The sequence below is a fragment of the Cebus imitator genome, unplaced genomic scaffold, assembly GCF_001604975.1.
Source record: "Cebus imitator isolate Cc_AM_T3 unplaced genomic scaffold, Cebus_imitator-1.0 Scaffold101, whole genome shotgun sequence".
In the NCBI taxonomy this organism is placed as follows: Eukaryota; Metazoa; Chordata; class Mammalia; order Primates; family Cebidae; genus Cebus; species Cebus imitator.
In genome coordinates, this window is record NW_016107416.1 from 3,418,612 (window position 1) to 3,434,802 (window position 16,191).

Consider the following 16,191-nt stretch of genomic DNA (forward strand, 5'->3'; position numbering starts at 1 on the left):
TAGTTATACCTCCTTTTTGTCCACAAAAGCCATTTTTTCAGCATGTTTTTGTTTTTGATAGATAAAACACTTTTTGTGATGTTAAACAATTATTTCTTTGGAACAAGGGGGAAATTTATGTTGAGACATGCATGAGGAAGGATCTGGATGCCTGAATTCCATTTGTTAGTGTGTTTTTAATAGCCAGGAAATTCTTCCCTCTGCATTAAAAAATGAAGCCATCATTCAGAAAAGTTCTGTGAGGCTTGCATTTTCCCCCAGGCTACAGGAAAAGGGGACCAGGAGTTGGAGCGATTTCTGCTTTCTATTGTTCTAATGCTTTATTTTTAGCATCAGCTGGGGTAGGGGAAGCCACTGATTGTGACAGAGGAAACCTGGAAATGCTGTGAAGGGCAAGACCTATAGGGGCAGTAGGCATGGGAAGTCAGGGAGGACTTTTTGGAGGGGATGAGGTGGGTTCTGGGTTTGAAAAGATATGAAGGCCTCAGGGAGAAGGGATAGGCTGGTGGAAAAGACCGCCTGCTCCTTATGTTCTGTGTCTGCAGTTCAAGAGAGCTCCATGCAGAAAGAGGACACAAGTTTCTCACAAGGCTGCCTCATAACTAGCTTCCTTCCTTTGGATCTCCATGTCTATTTTACCTGCCTGTTTCTGTGTGAAGCTCTCTCTCTCCTCTCTGGTTCAACCAGTTTGGTCTCTTTTGGTTTCTGGAAAGCACCATGGTCTCCATCACTAGGGGCATTTGCATCTGTTGCCTGCTCTGCTAGAAACTCTCTGGGCCCTGGGAACTGCTCTCTATCCCTTTATCTCAGCTTGAAACTCACTTTGTCAAGGAGTCCTTGCCAGAGGCCTTGCCCCGGATTGGCTCTACGTGTCATGCATCATATTTGTACTTTTCAGGAGCTCAGATTCCATGTGCAACATCAGCCTTCTTTCTATGGCAAGTATGGCACTGCCTGAAACCCCCTTATCCAGGAAGAGGGACATAGAGGGGTCCGGAGGGGACAACAGTAACAAAACTGTACCTATTCCATTATTAAGTTTTCTTTGGAGGTTTATTTTAGAAGCTAGGCTAAAGGTGACCAAATGTGCCCACTCACCAACTCATGGTATGGTTGGGGGAGAGAATACTGTGGGTGTCACTTTCCCAGCACAGTAATGGAGTCGGCCTCTGTTTTCTGATTCCTCCCTGGTCCTGTGGGGACAGGAGGGCGGCGCTCTGGGCTGCAAACTCTTTCTTTCCTCCTACCCCCAAGGGTGGAGTAGGATGGTGACTGCAGAGAGGGCTCTGGCTGGAGCGTGACGAGACCACGAAACTCAGGAAAATGGGAAGGAGAATTTTCTCCTTCCATTACTTGAGATAAACTATTTCCCAGAGTGCAAGGGCAAACTGGAAAGATTAATCATGGCCACAGGACAACTCAACTTGTTTTTTTTTTTTTTTTTAAATTTTGAGGATGAGAAATAGAAAAGGTAATCCAGGAGGGTAATTGGGGTGCAGTATTTGGGGAAAATTAGAGAAGATGAGTCCTGGAGGGATGTGTGAGAGTCAGGGCTGACACAGAATGCACAAAGGGGGGTCTGGAAGGAGGCCTGGGTCTCAGCGTCTGCGGTGTGCTAAAGTGGCATAGCAGAGCTGCTGGGGACACGTGGCTCAGCTGTTAGTGTCAAGATGGTTCTGAAAAACCGCTCACAGAGTTTTGCAGAAAACTGTTGTCTCACATGGCCCTGGGCCCTGTGAGTGTCTTGTCAGCACGATTTGAGGCTCATGAGAGAATTGCTTTTGGTTGCCAGCAGGAAGCACCTGGTTTTGCAAAGCTGGGACAAAAATAGGAACTGGCATATAGGCAGTCCTGGTCATTTGACTACTGAAGAGATGTGAGAATGACCCAGGGAAGGGAGGACAGTAGGTCTTTATGGTTGTACCATGGTGATAGTAAGCAGGCTTCCTGGGGAATGAGGTCAAAGAATAAGGGGGGTCACTGACACCCCTGTAAGTTTGAGTATACTCTCATAGGCTCAGGGGGTGGCTCATGCTATACATACAGAGTTGGCTAAAATCTTTGATTCCAGTTTGGCTAACACCATGATCATCAGTTTTACAAGAGAAAATCCCAAGCATTTGTATTTAGGAATATATATTGATTTTTTTAAATCTTACTTTAAGTTCTGGGGTACACGGTCAGATCTTGCAAGATTGTTAGATAGGTATACACATGCCATGGTGGTTTGCTGCATCCATCCCCCTGTCACCTACATTAGGTATTTCTCCTAATGTTATCCCTCCCCAATCTCCCTACTCCCTGCTATCCTTCCTCTACCCCCATCCCCCAACAGACCCTAGTGTGTGATGTTCCCCTCCCTGTGTCCATGTATTCTCATTGTTCAACACCCACTTATGAGTGAGAACATGCAGTGTTTAGTTTTCTGTTCTTATGTCAATTTGCTGAGAATGGTTGTTTCCAGATTCATACATATCCCTGCAAAGGACATGAACTCATCCTTTTTTATGGCTGCATAGTATTCCATGGTGTATATGTGCCACATTTTCTTTATCCAGTCTATCCTTGATGGGAATTTGGGTTGGTTCCAAGTCTTTGCTGTTGTAAACAGTGCCGCAAGAAACATATATGTGCATGTGTCTTTATAATAGAAAGAGTTATAATCCTTTGGGTATATATCCAGTAATGGGATTGCTGGGTCAAATGGAATTTCTATTTATAGGTCCTTGAGGAATTGTCACACTGTCTTCCACAATGGTTGAACAAATTTACACACCCACCAACAGTGTAAAAGTGTTCCTATTTCTCCACATCCTCTCCAGCATCTGTTGTCTCCAGATTTTTTAACGATTGCCATTCTAACTGACATGAGATGGTATCTCAATGTGGTTTTTGTTTGCATTTCTTTAATGACCAGTGATGATGAGCATTTTTTCATATGTTTGTTGGCTACATAAATGTCCTCTTTTCAAAGGTTTCTGTTCATATCCTTCGCCTTTTTGATGGGATTGTTTGTTTTTCTCTTGTAAATTTGTTTTAGTTTTTTGTAGATTGTGGATATTAGCCTTTTGTCAGATGGGTAGCTTGCAAAAAATTTTTCCCATTCTGTTGGTTGCCAGTTCACTCTAATGATCGCTTCTTTTGCTGTGCAGAAATTCTTAAGCTTAATTATGTCCCATTTGTCTATTTTGGCTTTTGCTGCCATTGCTTTTGGTGTTTTAGTAATGAAGCTCTTGCCTATGCCTATGTCCTGAATGGTATTGCCTAGGTTTTCTGCTAGGGTTTTTATGGTGTTAGGTCTTATGTTTAAATCTTTAATCCATCTGGAGTTAATTTTTGTATAAGGTGTAAGGAAGAGGTCCAGTTTCAGCTTTCTGTTCATGGCTAGCCAGTTTTCCCAACACCATTTATTAAACAGGGAATCCTTTCCCCGTTGCTTGTTTTTGTCAGGTTTGTCAAAGATCAGATGGTTGTAGATGTGTGGCATTGCTTCTGAGGTCTCTGTTCTGTTCCATTGGTCTATATCTCTGTTTTGGTATCAGTACCATACTGTTTTGATTACTGTAGCCTTGTAGTATAGTTTGAAGTCAGGTAGCATGATGCCTCCAGCTTTGTTCTTTTTTGCTTAGCATTATTTTGGCTATGTGGGCTCTTTTTTGGTTCCATATGAAATTTAAGGTGTTTTTTTCCAGTTCCGTGAAGAAGGTCAATGGTAGCTTGATGGGGATAGCATTGAATCTATAAATTACTTTGGGCAGTATGGCCATTTTCATGATACTGATTTCTTCTAACCATGAGCATGGAATGCTTTTTCATCTGTTTGTGTCCTCTCTTATTTCCTTGAGCAGTGGTTTGTAGTTCTCCTTGAAGAGATCCTTTACATCCTTTGTTAGTTGTATTCTTAGATGTTTTATTTTCTTTGTAGCAATTGTGAATGGGAGTTCGCTCATGATTTTGTTCCCTGTTTGTCTGTTATTGGTGTATAGGAATGCTTGTGATTTTTGCACATTGATTTTGTATACTGAGACTTTGCTGAAGTTGCTTATTATCTTGAGATTTTGGGCTGAGACGGTGGGGTCTTCTAAATATACAATCATGTCAGCTACAAATAGAGACAATTTGACTTCCTCTTTTCCTAATTGAATACTCTGTATTTCATTTTCTTGCCTGATTTCTCAGGCTAGAACTTCCAATACTATATTGAATAGGAGTGGTGAAAGAGGACACCCTTGTCTAGTGCCACATTTCAAAGGGAATGCTTCCAGTTTTTGCCCATTCGGTATGATATTGGCTGTGGGTTTGTCATAAATAGCTTTTATTATTTTGTGATACATTCCATCAATACCTAGTTTATTGAGAGTTTTTAGCATAAAGGGCTGTTGAATTTTGTCAAAGGCCTTCTCTGCATCTATTGAGATAATCATGTGGTTTTTGTCTTTGGTTCTGTTTATGTGATGGATTATGTTTATAGATTCTTATGTTGAACCAGACTTGCGTCACCAGGATGAAGCCTACTTTATCATGGTGGATAAGCTTTTTGATGTGCTATTGCATTCGGTTTGCCAGTATTTTATTGAAGATTTTTGCATCAATGTTTATCATGGATATTGGCCGGAAATATTCTTTTTTAGTGTGTCTCTGCCAGGTTTTGGTATCAGGATGATGTTGGTCTCATAAAATGAGTTAGGGAAGATTCCGTCTTTTTGTATTGTTTAGAATAGCTTCAGAAGGAATGGTACCATCTCCTGTTTGTACATCTGGTAGAATTCAACTGTGAACCTATCTGGTCCTGGACTTTTGTTTGATTGATAAGCTATTAATTGCTGCCTCAGCTTCAGACCTTGTTATTGGTCTATTCAGGGATTCAACTTCTTCCTGGTTTAGTCTTGGGAGGGTGTCAGTGTCCAGGAGTTTATCCATTTCTTCTAGATTTACTGGTTTATGTGCCTAGAGTTGTTTGTAGTAATCTCTGATGGTAGTTTGTTTTATATTGAATTTTTACTGATCATACATTTCATGGCTCCCTTGAGGAAAACCTTTCACAATAAGGTAGCAGGTTATTCTAAAGGCCTCCCTTACTAATAACTCAAGATTTCGACCCTTGATGTCTTCTCTTAGGAGCTCCCTTTGGGAGCCTGCACAAGTCAGTGGAGAAGAATTCTGACCTGGCAGGAGGGAGTCTGGGTTCCATTCTCAAACTTACCTGTCAGTAGCTATATCCATGAGGAAGTCACTTCACCTATCTGGAACCCAAGTTTCCACTATTAGATGAAGCAGCTAATTACTGTTCCTCCCACCTCTAATGTTCTGTAATTCTCTGATCCTGTAACTGGAAGCAGTGGTGCAGGTTGGTGCTGGAGAACAGAGGGATTCCTCCTGTCATGAAGTGAGTTGTGAGCTCCCCACCCATCAAATCCATATATTGAAACCCTAAGCCCCAATGTGTCTCTATTTGGAGACAGGGTCTTCAGAGAGGTAATTAAGGTTAAATGAGGTTATAAGTGTGGAACCCTAAGCCAGTAGGACTGAGGTCCTTATAAGAAGAGAAAGAGGCCTCTCTTTCTTTCTCTCCACATGCACACAGAGGAAAAACCATGGGAAGACACAGCGAGAAGGTGGTCATCTGCAACCCAAGGAGAAATCCCTCACCAGACAGCAACCCAGTGGCAACTTGACCTTGGATTTCTAGTCTCCATAACTGTGAGAAGAGACATTGCTGTTGTTTAAGCCAGTCAGCCTGTGACATTCTGTTAGGCAGCCTGAGGAGACTAATATACCTCCTCATCCCTCAAGCACTGGACTATGACTTGGTCTGTGGCCTTTGGGGGTGTTTGCATTTGATTTTCTTCATTGGCAAAGGAATAGCAAAGTAAATTGTCTCCTGGAAAAGCAAGCACCCTATTGCTTTGGAATTTATGGAGTGGAGTCGTGGGTGTTTCTAGGGTATTTTCTCTAACTCTAATCAATTTTCTAACGTGAGCTTTGTGTTCAACAGTTCAATTCAGTTCTGAGACTGCCTACCTGATGTTACTATCAGCTCCCAAAGTTAAAGGGATCGGTCCCACAAAACTGCCCCCATCTCAGATACCAGTTGCAAATCCCAGCTCATGCTTATTTCTGACTGACTGGCTATAAATTGGGGATTCCTATGACTTCCTCCTCATTTGGTAATTTGCTGGGATGGCTTAAAGGACTCAGGAAAACATTTTATTTATGTTTAGTTGTTTAAAAGATACAATTTGGGAACAGCCGAATGGCAGAGACACGTAAGGTAAGGGTTAGGGTGTATGTGGTATGGAGCTTCCATGCCCTTCCACAGTGCTCCATCTTCCCAGCACCTCAATGTGTTCACCACCCAGAAAGCTCTCCAAACCTTGTGGTTCAACTTTTTTTTTTTTTATGGAGTCTCGCCCCGTCACCCAGGCTGGAGTGCTGTGGTGCAATCTCGGCTCACTGCAACCTCTGCCTCCCAGGTGCAAGCAATTCACCTGGCTCAGCCTTCTGAGTAGGTAGTATTACAGGCGTGCACTACCATGCCCGCCAATTTTTGTATTTTTAGTAGAAGCAGGGTTTCATCCTGTTAGCCAGGATGGTCTTGATTTCCTGACCTCATGATCTACCCGCCTTGGCCTCCTGAAGTGTTGAGATTACATGTGTCAACCACCAGGCTGGGCCTGTTCAATAGTTTTTATTACCCAGTCTCTAGTCCCTGCCACTCCTTCGCTGGAGCATGTCCAGTCTCGATTGGTCCTCTTGTACCAGTGTGGAGGACCCAGTGGGGTTATTTTCTGAGCAAAAACAGGGCGTGGAAACCTTAAAAATACATTGCTACTGACTAAAGAAGTTTTCGGAAACTTCTGCCAGAATATCTCGGTTGCAGGGCCCTGTGTAGAAGTGGGCAGCTGTGGAGCAAGTAGATGGAGGCCACTGCTTTCCTAAAGGGAAGGCCTACACTGTCACCCCAAAGCCCCAGATCACAGGACTTTGTAGAGCGTTGAGCTTCTGTGTCTCTTCCTCGGGAGTTGCTTGTCTCAACACTTTGTAGAAGCGTTGAGCTTCTACGTCTCTTCCTTGGGAGTTGCTTCTCTGGGATAGGAAGTGGTCTCATGCTAGTAACTGATCTAAGGACCCATGGAGGGGGAGCAAGCAAGCTGCAGAAGAGCTGGACCCCAAACATAGGGCGTCCCTGCGGGGAGTCCGAGGGACCCGCAGGCCCAGAATAATAGCAAACATGAGGGTCAAAGGACTTGAACTGGACCCTGAGTTTCCTGTGAGGCCACAGCAGAGCTCGTCCAGGATTTCTTGGTGGAACAAGATATTAACATTACACAGTGAGGTGGAGAAAGCAGGGTCAAAGACAGCTTTCAGTGCCTGTGAACACACTGTGCCTGGCCCTGCTGGGAGAGAGAGTCACACATATGTGCCAGGCTGGCTCCAGGCCCCACTGTCCACACTCCCAGGGTCTGTGGTGAAATCGAAGTCATTCTCACTCCCAACACTGGAAGTATGTCTAATGTGGAAAGAGACCACATTGAACTCTGACTTTTATTGTCCTCTCAAAGCTGTGTGTTAAGCAAATCGGCATAAAGGATTTCCTTCTCTTTTACCTGGCATTGGGACATCTATATTAGTGTTCATAATGTCACTCCAAAGGCACTTACTGAGAAATCCCGAAGGTGAAGGATTTGTTCTGAATTTTCTAAGAAACAGATTTTTAAAGAAAAGGCACCTCCTATCTTCTGTTTCTGAAAGTTTGTAATCTATGGGCCAGATAGAGATTTTCTGTATTGGGAATACTTGATTTTTTTTAGGTTGGGAATTTACATGAATGCTTGGGTATATTTTATATGTGTAAGAAAACCAACTCTAGCCTGGGCACGGCGGCTTATGCCTGTAATCTCAGCACTTTAGGGTGCAGAGGTGGGTGGATCGCCTGAGGTTAGGAGTTCAAGACCTGTCTGGCCAAACCATGGTGAAACCCCATCTCCACTAAAATACAAAAATTGGCTAGGCATGATGTGATGCACTCCTGTAGTCCCAGCTACTTGAGGTGCTGAGGCAGGAGAATCCCCTGAGCCTGGAAGGTGGAGCCTGCAGTGAGCCAAGATTGCGCCACTACATTCCAGCCTTGGCGACAGTGGGACTCCACCTCAAAAAAAAAAAAAAAAAAAAAAAAAAAAAAAAATCCGAAAAAGAAAATAAACCCTTTTTGTATACTTTGGAAGCATTTTTTAAGAACAAAATTACATTGCTAGTAAAAATATTTATTGTGAGAAGTATCAAAACAATGTAACATTTGGAATTAATTGAAGTACTGTTTGATCATGTAATACGACATTTCTGTAAATATTGAGGCCTGCATCTAATTCATATCTGAATCCTTAAAAAGTCCTGCTTCGGTACTCTATAGGCAATACATTCTTTTTTTTTTTTTTTTTTTAAATGATGAGCCCTGACTAAGCAGGACACCAAAAAATTCAGTTATAAACTCATAATTGTTCATCTCCATGGAAATCTTTAGTAAAAGGCAAAAGATTTATTTGTTATGAAGAGAAACCAGAGCATTAGGCAATACATTCTTGCTAAAATTCTGTTGAATTAATTTCTCAAAAGTAAATAGTTGGAGCCACTTACTTGAATGTCTCTATAGTTCTGTTAACAGAAATGGGAACTGTATTCAAAACAGACTGAGAGACAGACCCAGGGGATTACAGATTTTCACTTTGTGGTTTCAGATGTTCCCCGTTCATGGGCACCTATTGCCTGCTCTCTCGACACTTCCACATTCAGTCTAGTACAGATAGTTGCTTCAATCTCTTTTCTTTTATGCTACACTCAGCATGTGGCTGTGTATACCCATTGGCATCGGCTAATGGTCCACTGTGCCCCAGTTGCCTTGTCTGGGGGCTGAGATGTTAAAAGCCCCTCATATGTGGCCATCTCTCTTGTGATCAGAACAATGTATCACCACTGACTCTTTACTTCCCAGAGATGGGAACTCCCAGCTCCAGCTTTATGAATGTTCTCTCCTCACCTCATCACACCCTTAGGCTCTTGGAATCTGTCACAATTATTACTATTTTTTTGAGACAGGGTCTTTCTCTCTTGCTAGTCTGAAATTGCAGTGGCATGATCATGGCTCACTGCAGCCTCAAACTCCTAGGTTTAAGCAATCCTCCTGCCTCAACCTCCTGAGCAGCTGGGACTATAGGCACATACCACCATGACCAGCTAATTTTAAAATTTTTTGTAGAGACTGGGTCTTGCTATGTTTCCCAGGCTGGTCTTGAACTCCTGGTCTCAAGCAGTCCTACCATCTTGGCTTCCCAGAGTGCTGGGATTAGAGGTGTTGCCAGAATTCTTAGTTGTAGGCAACACAGACTCCATCTGATTTAAACTCATTTATTGGGTTCTAGGAGAGTTGAAAAACCAGGCTTGGAGCTATAGTAGCAGGACACTACACCCAAAATCATGCCACAGGGTGCTCTGGTGAGGATGTCATTCTCATCAGTCTGACCAGATGTGTATTCTGCTGTTGTCACAGTAGAATATCTGCTCCAGGTGCAGGCTGGGTACAGCACTGCTGCCACTGCTGCCATGGAAATGCAGTCTTGCTGCCACTGCCACCACTTCTACAGAGGGTCTGAGTTGCTGTTTCTTTGTTCACTAGCGTCTGATTCAGACTCCAGGGTGGGTGCTTCTGATGGGTGGGTCCTAGATCCTGTGCCCATAACTAACTGCAAAAGATGCTGAAAAAGGTAATACCACGTTTCAGCTTTTATGGTGGAAAGAGGGCTAAGGACTCATGAAGACTCATAAGAAAGGCAACGCTCCAAATAGAGGCAGGAGACTCAAATGGTAGGCAGCCGAAAGGAAGGACAACTGTCCGTGGTGTAGACTAAACTATAACAACCCCCCGCCCACCGCTCCCAGAGAGAGGACAAAAGCCTCGTTGTACACAGGTTATTAAAATCCCAGCCAAACCAAAACAAACAAAAAAAAACGACACTAGTAACCATGATAGCAAAGAGACTTTATTCCTTTATTGCCTATTTTTGAAAATCCTCAATACTGTGAGAATTGCTTCATATGTAATTGTTTCGAGTTTTGCTGGACTAGGAGTTTTAGCTTCGTCCAGATCCCTTTAAGGGATGTTAGCTCTGCACTCACCCCCCCGTCCCCACACCAAGCCTTTGTTACTGGTGTGCTATGGTACGGATTGGAATGGATTATCTTCCATGAATATTTCCCATTGTTTCTCATTAATGTATTAATTAAATTTATTAAATAAAATATTATTTTCCATGAGAAACAATGGAAAAATGGAAAATATATTCCAATCCAATACCACAGTGACGATGTGTCTGGAAACATCCAACCTGGAGCGCTTTAGTTCTTAAAACTTCTGTGGAGATAATTAGGTTTTCCTCAACCCAATTTAGCCAACATCTCCTTGGATTTTATTTAAAAACCTGAAGTAGAGCCAAATGAGCTGCTTCTGCTTAGATGAAGAAACGTGTCATCTCTCACTGGATTTGTACTGTGTCACTTTGTCACCCAAGGTTTCCAATTCACTCTTAGGCAGAGGTGCAGTCCCAGAGTACAGGGCATGTGGCATATTGGTGAGAAAAAGAGAGAGGATGTCACAGGGAGAGTGAGAAGCCAGGGAATAACACTTCCCAAACGGTGTTGCACAAGCCATTTTACCCTCCAGAGAGCACCCCCCAGCCTAAACCCTGATGACGTGGGTCCCATTATTCCAAGAGGTAGTTCAACATAGTCCAACATTGTTGCACTGAATGAATTGAGGATGGTTCTAATAAGAGTTACACCTTCCCAATGACAACACCGCATCTTGGTTAAGGAAGTGCAGGGAGAAGATATGTGAGACAGAAAAAATGACTCGTCTTGTATACTTAACTCACAACATGAATTAATTAGTTCATTTGGTAACCAAGATCCTAGTATGTACTAAGCTCTGTACTAAGTGCTTTGCGTGTGTTACCTCATTTAATAATCCCTCTAACAAACTTATCCCGTGAAGCACATCTAATTCTCTCCTACCTCCAACGTTTGAGAAATAAAAAGACGAAAGCTCAGAGGGCCTAAGAGGCAGAATTAGTATCTGAAGCCACATCACTTTGACTCCACAGTCTGTGATTCTGGCCACTGTTTCTCATGATTTTTAGTGCCCTGGCTATTCAGATGGTTGGCAGACAGTTTCTATCTTCAGTGGTGGTTGGACATCAGAAGAGAATAGAGATGTTAGCATATAGTGTGATCCGTCCTGTAGTGGTAATATATACAGGAGTCTGGCCTGAGGTCTGGATGGGAGGGTGGTTCAGGAAGCTTCTCGTAGGAAGGAAAACTTGAGTTAAGGGAAGAGAATGACCAAGATATTTCCACAGGAAGGGCATGTGTGCAGTTGAGGAGATGCGAGAACTTGGTGGCATGGCTTATGTCTAGGATGAATATGTGTGTGTGTAGAGGAGAGTCAGGGGGGCGGGGAGACTAAAACAAGCCTGGAGAAATACACAGGGACAGCGTGGAAGAAGAAAACGGTACAGATTTGAGAGCTACTTGGGGAATAGATTCAACAGAACTTGGTGATTAGATGTAGGGAGTGAGGGATGCCTTTATTCTTTATTTTATTCATGACAGTTAATGAATGCCTGCTTTAAATTAGGCAGTATAGTGAGTGCTGGAAATAAAGGAGACAAAAGAGCTGGCATTCCTGTTCATGGGTTGTACAGTGCACAAAAAGAAAAGAGTCAAAGAGAACTCCAGATTTCTAGTTTAGTTGGTGGAGACACAAAAACTTAGAAAAGCAGTAGGTGGATGTGGGAAGATGCTCAGGCATTTCCATGGGACATCATACAAGATGGGCAACAGATAGTGAGATATACAGATGTGGAGCCAGGAGAGAAAGCTAAGTTGGAGATACAGATTCAGGTGCCATCCACATGGACGTGGAAGTAAGAACCATGCATGTGGGTGTGATCGCTCAGGAAATGTGTAGCCGGGTGGAGACACTGGAACTGGGGAACTCCAGCCTTCAGAGGCAGAGAGGCTATGAAGGAGCGGTTACAGGGATAGAGAACTATGAGAGAGCCGTGTCACGAAAGTGAAGTGTTATGGCCTGTCTCCCCTACCCCCCAAATTCATGTGATGAAGCATTAATTTCCAATGTGACTGTATGTGGAGTTAAGAAACTTTAAGAAAGTAATTAAGGTTAAGTGAAGTTATGAGGGTAGGTCCCTTATCTGATAGGACTGGTGTCCTTATAAGAAAAGGGAGAGATACCAGATCTCTCTCTCTCTCTCTCTCTCTGAGAGAAAAGGCCAAGTGAGGACATAGTAAAGAGGTACCATCTGCAAGCCAGGAATCGAGGCCTCACCAGAAATCACCCTTGCCAACATCTTGATCTTGAACTTCCAGCCTCCAGAGCTGTGAGAAAATAATTTTCTGTTTTTAAGCCACCCAGTCTGCGATGTCGTGTTATGGCAGCCTGAGCAGACTAATACACCAAGATGAGAGGGCTTCAAGGGCTATTTAAAGAAAGACAAATACTCAACAAAGACAAGGGCAGGCATTTGTCCTTTGAATTTGACAATCCTGTAACCTTAGCAAGAGCAAGGAAGTGTGAAGGCTATAAGCTAAACTGCAGTGAGTTTCAGGGTTGCATGAGCAGGAGGGACTGCAGGTTTCATGTGCTAACATGGCCTGTAGGTTGGAGTTTGGCATCTCCCACCATCTATGTCTGTCATTCCAGTAAACCCCTTTGTGCATGCTCCCCCAGGGTCCGGCAGTGTATGTGGCATATAGCAGGTTCTCAGGAATGCCTGCAGAATGGCTTTGCTCTGCTAAGTCCAGGCTTAGGTGTAGAGTTAGATCAACATTACTTGACTAGTGAAGCAGCCCTACATAGTGATATGAGCCCCGTTCATTTAGCACTCTTCAGATGCCCGGCATTGGGCTAAACTCTTTGCATATATCTTATCAAGTAATTTTCATTATGAATTAAGTACTATTATTGTTATGCTCATTTTTCTTATAGAAGAACTGAGATAGAGGTTCAAATATTGACAATCTGACTCCAGAGCTCAGTCTCCTAACGAACATGCTCTATAGCTTCTGTATTTCCATCACCCCACCATAGATGAGTGCTTGGTGCAGATACCTGGATCTGCCCTATGAGACTTTCAGGGAATTGACCTGAGTTTCTGGGCCTCAGTATCCCAACATGTAAAATGTGGTATTTGAAGCAGATGAGTTTCGCAGGTGCTTTCTGGCTCTACCGTTCTATAATCTGATGGTTTGGACTCAATTACACTCCATTTATGTGACCTGGGATTAACTCATGCAGAAAAGTCAACCAGAAGTTGCCACTCTTGATTTATGCTGTCAGGGAACTCGGGGAACTCCCAACCAGCCGCTGGTGAAGAATGGAATCCCTGAAGACGTATGAAGGGACACTGGGAGGCTTGCGTTCCACATCTGTCTCTCCAACTAGCCCCATCTAGGTAAGGTGGAGGTGGGGTTGGGAGAAGCCCCTGCTTCTGCCTCCTGTATGACTTCTGCTCATTGGCCAGGATGTGAGGGGAGTTCTGACTGAAGGTTGGCCATCAAGTAAATTTATTGAGGAGAATCAGTGAGTTACAGTCAGCCAAGAGCACTATTGTTGAAGGGTTTAACAAAGGCTGCTTCTGGGTATGCAGGGCCCTGGGCAAGATTATTTTGGGGGCCTCTCTCTATATAAGCAATTTGATTAAAAATTATCACAAATTATATCACAAAAATTCATGGACCCATGTAAGGCCCATATAATATGTCAATGAAAGTTTAGAACAATGTGTAGAAGAATGATACTTTTGAATTTATTTTTTGTCCAATCAGTGCACATGGAGATTTCTGTTCAGGTCTGGGAACCATTTCTTTGTGATCTTGATCATCAAATATATTGTTCCTGGCTAAATTAGCATCTTCCATCATGATGAAAAGGCAACAATGCTGCTTTTACAACTCTAAAGCTCTCCAGAATCTGTTTGTATTGAAGCAATATAGATCTTCCAGCCTCTGTGATTCCCTAATTTTATTTATTTAATGCTGATACAGCATTCTTCGTGATACAGCATCATCCATCAGGCTGCCTGTGAGTATTAGACCATCTCCAAAGGTGTTATTGTGCTTCACTGAGGATGACCACAAATGCGAGTCTTACTCAGGGTATGCAGAAATGTGTGAATGATAATTTGTTTTCTGGTCTTGTTCAGAATTTTATAGTATAATGTGGAATAACTCATCTTCCAACCATGTCTTCTTTTGAACTTTTTAGGTAGTAATCACTGTATTCCCAGAATGTGATCTCCTTCAATAATGATTGCATCCCTGCCTTCCTTACACTGTGGCAAGGAGAGGTGAGGGTCTCATGGGCGGAAGAGGAGAGAGGTCTCATTCACATAAGGAATGTGTGGCCCATGTCAGGCACAACTTAACACTGACCCTGGAGAGCATGACATCACCACATCAATTGAAAGCAAGTGAGAACATCATTTGGAAGGGCCTGTTGGTGGTGGGGGCAGTAGCAGTGGGGGAGGGGGTTCGACCAGATTGGGTACCTGCTTCCATTCCTGCCTCCCTGAGTCTTGTGACTAGAGGTGGCACTGAGGTCAGAACACAGTCAGCTTAGAGCCGATACATGGGCTTCCTCATGTGGTTCAAGTCCTAAGGTTGTGGTGGACTCTATTAGTGTTCTATCGTTGCCATAACAAATTATCACACAGTTAGTAAAGCAACACTATGATATGGTTTGGCTGTGTCCCTACTCAAATCTCATCTTGAATTGTAGCTCCCACAATTCCCATGTGTTGTGGGAGGGACCTGGTGGGAGATAATTGAATCATGGGGGCAGGTCTTTCCCATGTTCTTTTTGTGATAGTGAATAAGTCTCATGAGATCTGATGGTTTTATAAAGGACAGTTTCCCTACACAAGTTCTTTTCTCTTGTCTGCTGCCATGTGAAACATGCCTTCCACCTTCCACTATGATTGTGAGGTCTCCCCAGCCATGTGGAACTGAGTCCATTAAACCACTTTCCTTTTTTATAAGTTGCCCAGTCTCGGTTATGTCTTTATCAGCAGCATGAAAACAGACTAATACCATCTATTAGTCTGTTAATAGGCAGACTAATATTAGTAACATATTCGTTTATTTTTATTTTATTATTACTATTTTTTGAGACAGGATCTTGTTCTGTCACCCATGCTCGAGTGCATTGGTGCAATCTGAGCTCACTGCAGCCTCAACCTCTTGGGCTCAAGTGTTCTTCCTGCCTGAGTCCCCCAAGTAACTGGGACTATAGATGCTTGCCATCATGTCCAGCTAATTAATTATTATTATTATTTTTTTTGGTAGAGACAGAGTCTCACCATGTTGCCCAGGCTGGCCATCCATTTTATTATCTCACAGTCTTGTAGATTGCAAGTCCAGGCACACATGACTCAGCTGGTTCTCTGCTCCAGGTTTTATAAGGTGAAATCAGGTGTGGGTGGGGCTGGTTCCTTTCTTGAGATTCTGGGGATGAATCTGCTTTCAAGATCATTAGGTTGTTGGCAGAATTCAGCTCCATGTGGTTGGAGGAATGAAGTTCCTATTTCTTTGCTGGCTGTCTGCCTTGGATCACAGCCCCCTTTCTCCATTTTCAAAGCCAGCAGCAGTGCATCTCATGCCTTGAATCTCTGACTTTCCCTGTTGCCTCAGTTCTCTTCTGCTTCCAGCTGAAGAGCATTCTCTTCTTTTAACAGCTCATGTGGTTAGATTGGGCCCACCTGGATAATCCAGGCTGGTCTTCCAAATTAAAGTCTGTACTAGCTGGGTGCGGTGGCTCATGCCTGTAATCCCAGCAGTTTGGGAGGCTGAGGCAGCTGAATCACTTGAGGTCAGGAGTTCAAGACCAGCCTGGCCAACGTGGTGGACCCCCCCCCAACCCCGCCAACATTTCTACTAAAAATACAAAAATTAGCTGGGCGTGGTGGTGCGTGCCTGTAATCCCAGCTACTTGGGAGGCTGAGGCAGGAGAATCACTTGAACCCAGGAGGTGGAGGTCGCAGTGAGCCAAGACTGATTGCACCATTGCATTCCAGCCTGGGTAACAGAGCAAGACTCCATCTCAAAAAACAAACAAACAGAACT

The 16,191-nt window shown here is 43.4% G+C and overlaps 1 non-coding gene across 1 annotated transcript; it reads right to left on the reverse strand.

Annotated features, from left to right (window-relative positions):
* Positions 1–8,448: 8,448 nt before the first annotated feature.
* LOC119472463 lies at positions 8,449–8,565 on the reverse strand. Its single transcript, XR_005201606.1, has one exon. It is a non-coding gene; the product is annotated as a U5 spliceosomal RNA (small nuclear RNA).
* Between the last annotated feature and the right edge of the window lie 7,626 nt (positions 8,566–16,191).